Source organism: Silene latifolia, chromosome 9 (genome assembly GCF_048544455.1).
Source record: "Silene latifolia isolate original U9 population chromosome 9, ASM4854445v1, whole genome shotgun sequence".
Taxonomy (NCBI): domain Eukaryota; kingdom Viridiplantae; phylum Streptophyta; class Magnoliopsida; order Caryophyllales; family Caryophyllaceae; genus Silene; species Silene latifolia.
In genome coordinates this window covers 215,928,256-215,941,971 of record NC_133534.1, presented here as the reverse complement: position 1 = coordinate 215,941,971, position 13,716 = coordinate 215,928,256, and positions in this window count along the sequence as shown.

Genomic DNA, 13,716 nt, shown 5'->3' with positions numbered 1-13,716 from the left:
CAGACGATCTCAACAGCTGTATCAAAAAGCCTCCTCTACGAATCCTCCTCCTAACACATCATCACATAATCACTAAGCATACAAAAACTAACACAAATCCCCAATCCCCTAAATTTGGGTTTAAACAAACTTGATTAAATAATATAAAATCGGTACGTAGATCTTACCCTCGACGCAAGGACCACAAAGATGTAAAGAATGATGAAATCCGACCTCTCAAGCTCCGGGATTTGTCAATAACACGGATGAATGCGAAGAACGTAACTTGAAACTCCTTTTAATGTGATTAGGTTTGTAAAAGTGTATTATAAAGATGACGGAAAGATTTATATATTAATCAGTGTTATTAACAAAACCCGACAAAACATCACCCGTAAACCGAGCTACTCGATCGAGTAGCTGACATACTCGATCGAGTGCCGCTTACTCGATCGAGTACCCAGGATGCTCGATCGAGTACCCTACAGGCAGAATATTTTTCTAAAAACCAAAACACCCTTACTCGACAGAGTAAGGCCCACTCGATAGAGTACCCAGAGACTCATAAAACCGTAGTATTACAGTCTTCCCTCCTTAAAAAGAACTTCGTCCCCGAAGTTCAAACCACAACAAAACAAACATACCACCACACTCCCGACACAACAACCAAAACAAAACTCAACATAAAAACATGCTACCAACCAAACTCAACTCGACTCAAACCACTACAAAACATACTGACACAACACAAAAGGGTGTAAAAACTCTTTGCGATCATCTTCTACCCCCCTAAAATAAACAAGGTTACGTCCCCGTAACCATACATACCTGGTCAAAAAGGAAAGGGTAACTCTCTCTCATGGCCTCCTCTGCCTCTCATATAGCTTTCTCAACCTCATGATTAGACCAAAGGATCTTAAGCAAAATTGTCTCACCATGTCTAGTCTTCCTAACCTTCCGGTCAAGAATCTGCTTAGGCACCTCAAGGTAAGACAAGGACTCATCTAGCTCTATGCTCTCTGGCTCTAACACATGTGACGGATCACTCACATACTTGTGCAGCTGAGATACATGAAACACGTTATATACCTTATCCAAAGACGACGGTAAAGCCAAACGATAAGCAACCTCTCCAACCCGGTCTAGGATCTCATATGGCCCTATGAACTTCTGACTCAGCTTGCCTTTCTTCCCAAATCTCATAACCCCACGCATAGGAGACACTTTCAGAAGAACCTTGTCCCCAACCTAAAACTCGATATCCTGGCGATGTAGATCTGCATAACTCTTTTGCCTATCCTGAGCTGCTCTCATCCTTTCCCTGATCATCTTTATCTGTTCAACCATCTCATGTACCATCTCTGGTCCTAAAACCACTGCCTCAGCACTGTCGTCCCAACAAATCGGACTCCTACATCTCCTCCCATATAAGGCCTCAAATGGCGCCATGCCAATACTAGTGTGATAGCTGTTGTTGTAAGAAAACTCAATCAAATCCAATCTCTATTCCCAGCTACCACCAAAATCCATCACACAAGCTCGTAACATGTCCTCAAGAGTCTTGATTGTTCTCTCAGTCTGACCGTCTATTGCAGGATGAAATGCTGTACTCATCTTCAATGTCGTTCCCAAAGATTCCTGCAACTCTTTCCAAAACCTTGAGATAAACCTTGCATCTCTGTCAGATACTATGTCTTTAGGCACCCAATGTAACCTTAGCACATTCTTCCGATAAGCCATAGCTAATTGTGCCTTAGTCCATGTATCTTTCATTGGCACAAAATGAGCTGACTTGGTCAGTCGATCCACTATAACCCATATCATGTTGTTACCCTGTTGACTCTTTGGCAAACCCATGATAAAATCCATAGAAATGGATTCCCACTTCTACTCAGGTACCTCAAGAGACTGAATCTTACCTTGTGGTCGTCGCTGTTCCCCCTTAACTCTCTGACATGTCAAACAACGGGCCACAAACTCAGCTATTTCTTTCCTCATCCCAGGCCACCAGAACGTCTTCTTTAAGTCCTTATACAGCTTGTCACCACCTGGATGTACCGAATACGGTGTACAATGTGTCTCTGTCATGATTGTCTTTTTCAGCTCCTCATCATTAGGGACACACCACCTCCCGTCAAACCTCAAACTACCGTCTGTATGAATAGAGAATCTAGACACTGTCCCTTTCTCTACTCCAGCTCTCCACTCTACCATCTTAGGGTCTAACACCTGTTTACCTTGAATATCATCATATAGATCAGGCTGCACTGTCAAATCTCCCATGGCATCCCCTCTCTACATCATATGTATCCCAAACCTCCCAACCTCATATCTCAACCTCATCAAAGATATGGCTGTGCACAAGGAATGTACACTCTTCCTGCTCAAGGCATCTACAACTACATTGGCTTTCCCTTCATGGTAGATAATATCCATGTCATAATCGTCAATGAACTCCATCCACCTTCTCTGTCTCATGTTCAACTCCTTTTGAGTGAAGATGTACTTGAGACTCTTGTGATCTGAAAATACCATAAAGGTCATCCCATAAAGGTAATGTCTCCAAATCTTGAGAGCAAACACCACCGCACCCAACTCTAGATCGTGTGTAGGATAATTCTCCTCATAAGGCTTCAATTGCCTAGAAGCATTGGCAATGACTTTACCGTTCTGCATCAACACACATCCCAACCCATTCTTCGAGGCATCTGTATAAACCTCAAAGTTCTCACTCCCTTCTGGTAATGCTAAGATTAGAGCTGTGGTCAAACGCTCCTTTAATGTTTGGAATGCCGTCTCACAACTCTCATCCCAACGAAACTTGTTCTCTTTCCTCATCAAAGCTGTCATAGGTCTAGCAATCTTGGGGAAATACTTCACGAACCGTCTGTAGTATCCAGCTAAACCTAAGAAACTCCGAATCTCGGCTACATTCTTCGGTGCTTCCCACTTGGTAACTGCCTCAATCTTTGCCGGATCCACAACTACCCCATCCTTAGAGATCACATGCCCCAGAAAAGCAACTTTCTCTAACCAGAACTCACACTTGGACAACTTGGCATACAACTCATGCTCCCTCAAGGTCAGCAACACAATCCTCAGATGTTCCTCATGTTCCTCCTTAGTCTTGGAATAGACTAAGATGTCATCGATAAAAACCACCACAAACTTGTCCAAAAACTGACTGAAAACTCTGTTCATCAAATCCATAATCACAGCCGGTGCATTAGATAACCCAAAAGGCATCACCACATACTCATAATGGCCATACCTCGACGTGAAAGCTGTCTTTGGTATAATCACCTCTCTAATCTTCACCTGATGGTACCCCGACCTCAAATCAATCTTGGAAAAGACCGCTGCACCACTCAACTGATCAAACAAGTCATCTATCCTTGGCAACGGATACTTGTTCTTCACCGTCACTCGGTTCAGCTCCCTGTAATCTATGCACAACCTCAAACTCCCATCTTTCTTTTTCACGAAAAGAACTGGTGCTCCCCACGGTGATACACTAGGTCTAATGTATCCCTTATCTATCAGATCATCTAACTGTTTCCTGAGCTCCTCCAACTCCTTAGGACCCATCCGGTACGGTGCCTTAGAGATTGGCCCCGTCCCCGGTTTCAGCTCAACCGTGAAATCTATCTCCCTCTTCGGCGACAACCCCGGAATCTCCTCTGGAAAGACATCTGAAAACTCCCCAACCACTGGTATCTGATCAACTGTCGGACTCTCTATCCGGTCATCTCTCACATGGCACAAGATCAACGGCACCCCTTCCTCGTATAGGACTTCAAAGTCACAACAAGCAATCAACTTAACTTTGGGTTTGACAACAAACCCACGATAAGACACACTAATGCCTTTAGGACCTCTCAAAGACACTTTCTTTTGATGACAGTCTATCTTTGCTTTGTACTTCCCTAACCAATCCATCTCGACTATCATCTCAAAACCGTCTAAAGGAAACTCTACCAAGTCTACAGGTTGATCAACTTGCCCAACTATCATAGATACATCCTTAAACAACCTCCCACATGTTACAGACTCTCCCGAAGGTATAAAAACTTGCTCACTTACATACTCATACTCTCTCAAACCCAACTGTTTAACGTGACTCGAAGATACAAACGACTGAGACGCCCCTGAATCAAACAAAACAAAGGTGTAAACACGATTAACAGGAAAGTACCAGTGATAACATGTGTGTCGTCCTCAGCTGCTTGTTTCTCCATCATAAACAGCTTTCCACTGGTCTTCTGCCCACCTCCCTGGACAGTACTGGCAGAGGTAGTCGGCTTAGCACCCGACCCCTGGTTGTTGTTGGTGTTCGTAGCTGGCTTCTGATAAGAATTACCGCCATTGCGGTTACCTCCCCTGTTGTTGCTCTGACTTCCCCGGTTGTTCCATGACCCAGCCGATCTGTTGCTCGTAAAACTCTGTGCCGGCCCCTGAGAAAAACTCCCCTGTCCCGACCTCTGGTAACCCCCGTTCGCCGCACTAGTGCACTCATGTCTCTTGTGGCCTATACCGCCACAGTTAAAGCAGGTCACACACCAACTACCACCACTACTACCACAACCACGCCCGTATGAAGCCCCAGCACTAAACCCTGAACTACAAGAATATACTCTAGCCTGAGTGTGGTTGCCCTTCTTATAGCTAGATTGGCCACCACCCTCGCTCTCAGCGTTTCTTTTCTCAACACCCCTCTCTCGGGCCATCTCTACCAACCTCTCAGCTCTCCCAGCCCTCTCATAAGCTTCCTTAACATCAGTAAGGACTCCCACGGGTAACTTATCCATTATCTTAGGGGTCAACCCCTTCTCGAACCTCAGAGCTAGGTTCTCCTTACTCAATCCCATATCCTCGGCATACCTAGACTTCTCGTTAAACTGCTTGTAGTACTCAACCACATACATCTCAGAGGTCATCTTGAACCCATCAAACTCCTCCCTCAGCTTACTCCTCACATGCTCCGGCACGAACTCCCTCTTCATGGCTTTCCTAAACTCTTCCCAAGGAATAGCAGGCAGCCCCTGCTTCTCATATATATCTCTAGCGCTCACCTTTACCTTATCCCACCACTCTCCTGCTGCCTCCCTCAAGTAGAACGCAGCTTGTTCTACCCTCATCTCATCCGGACAATGTACCAGATCCAGAATATTCTCCATCTCACGATGCCAATTGTCAAGAAGAATTGGCTCCCCGGTTCCCTTATACTCTTTCGGGTTAAACCTCGCTATATAGAGATTGATCTTAGAGTGATCAACCTCCTTATCTTTCCCCACTCTCTTTAGGGCCTCCGTAAGAGCATCTTGATGCTCCAACATCTTAACTATATCGTCGACGTTCATGCTCTCAGCTCTCGCATACAAAGCGGTTTTCTTTAGCGGCATCTTGAAACTATATAAGAAAAGGTAGATATAAACATACATACTATAACCCAACACACGAAAACAGCCTGCACAGACCTCACTCGATCAAGCACCTAAACCCACTCGATCGAGTTGAGGCTACTCGATCGAGTGCCCCGACTCCAGACCCCAAACAGACCTTCTGATCTCTAACATACTCGACCGAGCTGACTAGCCACTCGATCGATTGGCCCTATGTACTCGATCGAGTACCCAAAAACACGGTTTTGACCATAAAAACGTCAAACTAACCACTCGATCGAGTTAAGCCCACTTGATCGAGCACCTCACCTACTCGATCGAGTGCCCCCCACTCGATCGAGTCATGCAGACTCGTGAATTCTACCCGCATGTTATCTCACTTCCCCATCATACATACATTACCATACTTTCAATACTATCACGAATACTCATGTTTTCTAGCAATTCTATAGCAATCAACGAATAATTCTACTCATGTTATCAAAATGCCACGTTATAAACAACCAATATGCTTTTCATTCAATTCACATATAAATCATATCTTTTCTCTTTTAACCATACTTTCAATTCTCCACTTCCAACACCCAACAGTTCACAACACACACGAACCAAAAGACAACACATACGACCTTGACACATACCCCCCTTGTGACCGGTTCAAAATTGCAGGGCGAGTTCGCGACTTTAGGACGTCTCCCAAGCCTTTGCATTAGCTCCTACAACTTTTACCCCGGGTTCATTTTAATTGACTCCCTATATTCATTAAATTCATTAGTTAAGTGGTTTCAGGATCGTCGCTCGGATACCACTTTGTGACACCCCATACTCCAAGTGCCTTACCAGGACCACCTGGTATAAAGACGTCACCATCTCGGTTTCCCGAGGCATTGATAATCAAAAGACAATAAAGAAACAACATTTAAATAGTATAAAGTTTAGCGAATACAATCCAAAACCAACAGATAAAAATACGGTTACATGTTCTTAAACCAACTGTCTAATCAACTAAATAAAATGTCTGACAAACTATCAAGCTACAGCGGAAGACTCTATCATCTCGTGGTGACACATCCCAGCTAGCCCATATGCCTCGACTCATACCTGCTCAATAACTGCTCACCATCCCCGAATGGATCACCACAGTTTTTCAAAACAAAGATGGGGTCAGTACTAATCACACAATCATATATACAATTCTTATAAGACAAAAACCAACACATCTCAATCGTCACATAACCCAAACTCTATAATCAACTCCTCTCCAATGACTACACACTAAAGTGTGTAGTCCTGCCAGAGTATCCGTCGCAATAGGTTACTCCACACCGCCAGTGGGAGACCGCAGTCGTTCCCACCTAAGCCCCGCTCATACCATAGAGCGAATAACCCAAATCCATTAATGTGCACATCCCTTCTATGTCGGGATCCACTGAAGGCGAATAATGTGCGTGAAGCCACTCCCGCAAGTGACCCCACTTAGCCAGGGACGCACCCCGAAAACCACAGACAAATACAATCAATCACAACTATCAACAATAACCAATTCCGACAACCGTCACAATACGAGTATGATAATATACAACAATCAAAACCAACAACCAACACATTATGTGACTAATACTGAGTTGGGAAACCCTACCTGGAATGCAACACACGTAGACGATCTCAACAGCTGTATCAGAAAGCCTCCTCTACGAATCCTCCTCCAAACACATCATCACAAAATCACTAACCATACAAAAACTAACACAAATCCCCAATCCCCTAAATTAGGGTTTAAACAAACTTGATTAAATAATATAAAATCGGTACGTAGATCTTACCCTCGACGCAAGGACCACAAAGATGTAAAGAATGATGAAATCCGACCTCTCAAGCTCCGGGATTTGTCAATAACACGGATGAATGCGAAGAACGTAACTTGAAACTCCTTTCAATGTGATTAGGTTTGTAAAAGTGTATTATAAAGATGACGGAAAGATTTATATATTAATCCGTGTTATTAACAAAACCCGACAAAACATCACCCGTAAACCGAGCTACTCGATCGAGTAGCTGACGTACTCGATCGAGTGCCGCTTACTTAATCGAGTACCCAGGATACTCGATCGAGTACCCTACAGGCAGAATACTTTTCTAAAAACCAAAACACCCTTACTCGACAGAGTAAGGCCCACTCGATAGAGTACCCAGTGACTCATAAAACCGTAGTATTACAGTGACTTTTTGTTCTAACCATTTGTCCTTGTTCATTAGTCCTTGTGACTCGTTGCCTTAACCATTTATCCTTTTTCATTAGTCCTTGTGACACGTTGTGTTAACCATTTCTTCTTGTTCATTAGTTCATGTGACTCGTTGTGTGAACCATTTGTCCTTATTCATTAGTGCTTGAGACTCGTTTTGTGAACCATTTGTCCTTGTTCATAGTCCTTGTGTGAAACATTTGTCCTTGTTCATTAGTCCTTGTAACTCGTTGTGTGAACCATTTGTCCTTGTTCATTAGTTCATGTGACTCGTTGTGTGAATCATTTGTCCTTGTTTATTAGTCCTAGTGACTCGCTGCCTTAACCATTTGTCCTTGGTCATTAGTCTATGACTCGTCGTGTGAACCATTTGTCCTTGTTCCTTAGTCCATGTGACTCGTTATGTGAACCATTTGTCCTTGTTCATTGGTCCTTGTGACTCGTTGTGTTAACTATTTGTCCTTGTTCTAAAGTCCATGTCACTCATTGTATGAACCATTTGTCCTTATTCATTAATCCTTGTGACTCGTTGTGTGAACCATTTGTCCTTGCGTTCATTAGTCCCTGTGACTCGTTGTGTTAACCATTTGTCCTTGTTTTTGTGACTCGTTGTGTGACCAATTTATCTTTATTCATTAGTCTTTGTGACTCGTTGTGTGAACCATTTATCCTAGTCATTCTGACTTGTTGTGCTAACCATTTGTCCCTGTTCATTAGTCCTTATGACTCGTTGCCTTAACCATTTATCCTTTTTCATTTATCCATGTGATTCGTTGTGTGAACCATTTGTCCTTGTTCATTAGTCCGAGTGACTCGTTGTGTGAACCATTTGTCTTTGTTCATTAGTCCATGTGACTCGTTGTGTGAAACATTTGTCCTTGTTCTTTAGTGCTTGAGACTCCTTTTGTGAACTATTTGTCCTTGTTCATAGTCCTTGTGACTCTTTGTGTGAACCATTTGTCCTTGTTCATTAGCCCATGTGACACGTTTTCTGAACCATTTGCCCTTGTTCATTAGTCCTAGTGACTCGCTGCCTTAACCATTTGTTCTTGTTCATTAGTACATGTGAATCATCGTGTGAACCATTTGTTCTTGTTCATTAGTCCATGTGAGTCGTTGTGTGAACCAGTTGTCCTTATTAATTGGACCTTGTGACTCGTTGTGTGAACTATTTGTCCTTGTTCTTTAGTCCAAGTAACTCTTTGCGTGAACCATTTGTCCTTGTTCATGAGTCCTTGGGACTCGTTGTGTTAGCCATTTGTCCTTGTTATTTTGACCCATTGTGTGAACCATTTATCTTTATTCATTAGTCTTTCTGACTCGTTGTGTGAACCATTTATCCTTATTAATTAGTCTTTGTGACTCGTTGTGTGAACCATGTGTCCATGTCATTCTGACTTGTTGTGCTAACCATTTGTCCTTGTTCATCAGTCCTTGTGACTCGTTGCCTTAACCATTTGTCCTTTTTCATTAATCCATGTGACTCGTTGTGTGAACCATTTGTCCTTGTTCATTAGTCCATGTCACTCGTTGTGTGAACCAATTGTCCTTGTTCATTAGTCCATGTGACTCGTTGTGTGAACCATTTGTCCTTGTTCATTGGTCCTTGTGACTCGTTGTGTGAACCATTTGTCCTTGTCCATTAGTCCATGTGACTCATTGTGTGAACCATTTGTCCTTGTTCATTAGTTCTTGTAACTCATTGTGTGAACCATTTGTCCTTGTTCATTATTCCATGTGACTCGTTGTGTGAACCATTTCTCTTTTTTCATTAGTCCGTGTGACTCCTTATGTTAACCATTTGTCCTTGTTCATTAGTCCATGTCACTCGTTGTCTGAACCATTTGTCCTTTTCATTAGTGCTTGAGACTCATTTTGTGAATCATTTGTCCTTGTTCATTAATCCGTGTGACTCGTTGTGTGAACCGTTTGTCCTTGTTCATTAGTCATAGTGACTCGTTGTTTGAACCATTTGTCCTTGTTCATTAGTCCATGTGACTCGTTGTGTGAACCATTTGTCCTTGTTCATTAGTCCTAGAGACTCATTGCCTTAGCCATTTGTCCTTATTTATTAGTGCATGTGACTCATTGTGTGAACCATATGTCCTTGTTCATTAGTCCATGTGACTCGTTGTGTGAACCATTTTCCCTTGTTCATTGGTCCTTGTGACTCGTTGTGTGAACTATTTGTCCTTGTTCTTTAGTTCATGTAACTCATTGTGTGAACCATTTGTCCTTGTTCATTTGTCCTTGTGACTCGTTGTGTGAACTATTTGTCCGTGTTCATTAGTCCCTGTGACTTGTTGTGTTATCCATTTGTCCTTGTTATTGTGACTCGATGTGTGAACCATATACCTTTATTCATTAGTCTTTGTGACTCGTTGTGTGAACCATTTATCCTTATTCAGTTGTCTTTTTGACTCGATGTGTGAACCATTTGTCCTTGTCATTGTGACTTGTTGTGCTAACCATTTGTCCTTCTTCAATAGTCGTTGTGACACATTGCCATAACCATTTGTCCTTTTTCATTAGTCCATGTGACTCGTTGTATAAACCATTTGTCGTTGTTCATTAGTCCATGTGACTCATTGTGTAAACCATTTCTCCTTGTTCATTGGTCCTTGTGACTCGTTGTGTGAACCATTTGTTCTTGTTCATAAGTCCATGTAACTCGTTCTGTGAACCATTTGTCCTTGTTCATTAGTTCTTGTGACTCATTGTATGAACCATTTGTCCTTGTTCATTATTCCATGTTACTCGTTGTGTGAACCATTTCTCCTTTTTCATTAGTCCTTCTGACTCGTTGTGTTATCCATTTGTCCTTGTTCATTAGTCCATGCGACTCGTTGTGTGAACCATTTGTCCTTGTTCATTAGTCCTTGCGACTCGTTGTGTGAACCATTTGTCCTTGTTCATTAGTCCTAGTGACTCGTTGTGTGAAACATTTTTCCTTGTTCATTAGTCCATGTGACTTGTTGTGTGAACCTGTTGGAGTTAGTGTCCCAGACAATAATGCGATCACAATTGTCGATCATGATGATCACATGTTTAAATCTTATATTTAAGAATACATGAGGGAATGTAATACTTTACTGTCAACTGGTCCACACATATCGGTAATGATTGGCTGACTAGAGTTTGACATTACGCTGCATTTACCAGGTGGTGATCGGTTGATACCCTGACGTCATACCTATATGGTAATGCTCTTAATTGATTATTTAATTAATCGTATGCCGATACGAGTTAATTAAATTCCTTAAAATTGACGGATGATTTTGTGAGTAAATTTACGTGTCTTGTTGTAATTCGATTAAACAAGATACGGTCTAAGTAATCGAATCGTTTTATTACTTAGATTAAATTATTGTTTACGAAACAATTGAAATAGATTGAATAATTTATTATAAATACAAGTTGTTGTAATTTATAATTCGATAAACCATTTTGGTACAAGTAATTAAGAATTACTAGTTGATTTTGTATGTGACATATTTTATTAATATGTTGATTTTTAATATGTTAAAAAAATACATTATATTGTAACATGTGACATATGACAAAATTGACAAATGACAAAATAAAATGGACCTTCCATTTTATATATGTACCGAAAAATGGAGGGAGGATTAGGGTTTATATTGTGTTGTTTATTTTAAATGGAAACATAATGATTAAACTCTACACATAGCCATGCACACCTAGTTTAATTTTGAGAAGAACAAAGACCATGCATTGGCCTCTATAACCAACCCCCCTCCCCCCCCCCCCCCCAACCGGTTTTCCTACATGAAAAGGCCAATGGTTTTTTGCTCTATAATTATTCACTACTTTACTACATTTTTCTAGTGTTAGAAAAATAACCATCCTCTACAATTTGTGAAATAAACTTAGAGAAAGAAACCTCACAAATACTCCCCTCCCCGACCGAGATTCTTCACTTGAATCTTGTTCTTCCACCTTGGAAAGCTCAAGAACTAGTAAGAAGGTGAACTTACTAGTGCCCATATTCCGAAATCATCAATGTAAGAATTGATTTTCTCCTTTTACTTGTAATTGTTTTACATGCATAAGATCCGATTTAATTTTATGACTAAATTAAACTTTCATATATTGGATATGTAAACTTATGAGATTAATGAATCGCAACAAGTGGTATCAGAGCACGAGGTTGTTGCATGCAAAATCGGGTTTGTTTTTTCCGAGTTAATTAATTAACATATAAAACTTGTTATTTAGGATTTATGAAGATAAATCACGAAATAGTTTTGCATGTTAAAAGTTTCTGGTCCTAAAATGTTTTTGGGATATTTGGGTTGATTTATGGATTTTATTGTTCATCTTATATATAAATGGCATAAAAATGTGATTTTGATGATTAAAAATGTCATTTTTGGATGAAAAATAGCTAAACTTCGAATTTTTCAGGGATTTTTGGATATGATTTCAGAAATATAATCTATTGGTTGCATGTTAAATTTCGTGAAAAACTAAGTTATTTTGCATAAAATTTGAATTTTATAATTCAAAATCGAATTTAAAGGGTTTATAAGGTTAATATGAGTTATATTTCGAATCTGGTCATGAAAATTTTATATGTTGTCCCATGCATTTTTACTCAGTGTGTGTAAAAATTTTAGATGGATTGAACTCCTTTTGCATGATTTATGAATTTTTGAGTAAAAATTCGATAAATAGTGGCTTTAATTTAGTATATAATGCTAAAACATATTTCATGACTAAATAAAAACGTCATATGTTGCATTTTATCTCATATTTCTGATCTAAAAGTGAAAGGTTGATTAAAATTAATTTTCTCATATTTTAATGGTCATATTTGATAAAACTGATAAACCGCAACATAGTTTTTCTCGAAATTTTTCGAAATTTTTAACCTAAGTTTTGAACATTATGAATGTAATGGAATTTTTTTTCCAGAATGTTCAAGAGTTTGAATTTCAAAATTTGAAATTATTATAATTTAATTTGGAGTTTATAATATAAAATTGTATTTTTGGGTCCATGATGAACAATATTAAGAAATCAAGTTGAATTATTGTCAAATTGTTAGTGAAGACTAAGTTTTGAGTCCTAAGATGGTTAGAGTAATTAACTTGAACATAAATATGAATTTATGTAACATTTTGTGATTTTAACAAGTTACAATCACGCAAATCAATAAAAACCGATAAAATATATGATATTGGCTCTTAAAAGGCGATTTAGCATAAAATTAAGCATGTTTCTACATATTATGATGCTGCATTTTATTTATGATTGTCATAATTTTGATTTATATAATTTTTGAATTATGTAATTTTACTTAGTATGGCCTTAGTTTTTAATTGGTATTACCCGGAATGTATGGGAATATCGATTCGGTTGTGATTTTTGTGATCTCGTATCACCGTTTTGTAATTTAATAGATTTAATTTTTATTACAAATGTATAATAGGAAATTATGTAATTTTTAATTATTACTTGTAATTCCGGAGATCCTTGAAGACGGTGCCATTTGGAAAGGCGTTGCGACAAGATGGTGTTGCCTTAGAATGCGTGCCAAGTGAAGTTCAAGGGACCAATGGAGTTGGTTTCCGAATTTGTAATAGTTAACTAAATTTTCTTTTTAGGAAGGCCATACTAGGATTTTATATTTATGCTTTGCATTTTATTTATATGTTTGCATGCATCGCTAAATCGCCATAACTAAACATGCATTCTATTTTAATCGAGTCATCGACCGTGTCAATTATAATTATCGTAGTTCACCGCTTTAGTTCACTAAAAACGTGATAGATAATAAATTGACATGACCTCTCGCTATATTAATAATTGAGATTTAGCCTTATCAAATAGTAGAAACCATGAATCCCAATTTCATAAGGGAGTTAATCCGGCTTCACCATAATACAAACCTTGTTACGTTGGGTAAGTGGGTAGTAAATTGTTATTACATCGAAATTTGGATTGAGCTCAACGGAAGTATTCGTGACCGTAGTCGCATGTGTTCCGGGCTAAAGATAAATATTAGAGTTATTTTATCGACCGAGAGTTCTAGAAGTAGAATCGATTAAAGAGTTAATCCACCGAGT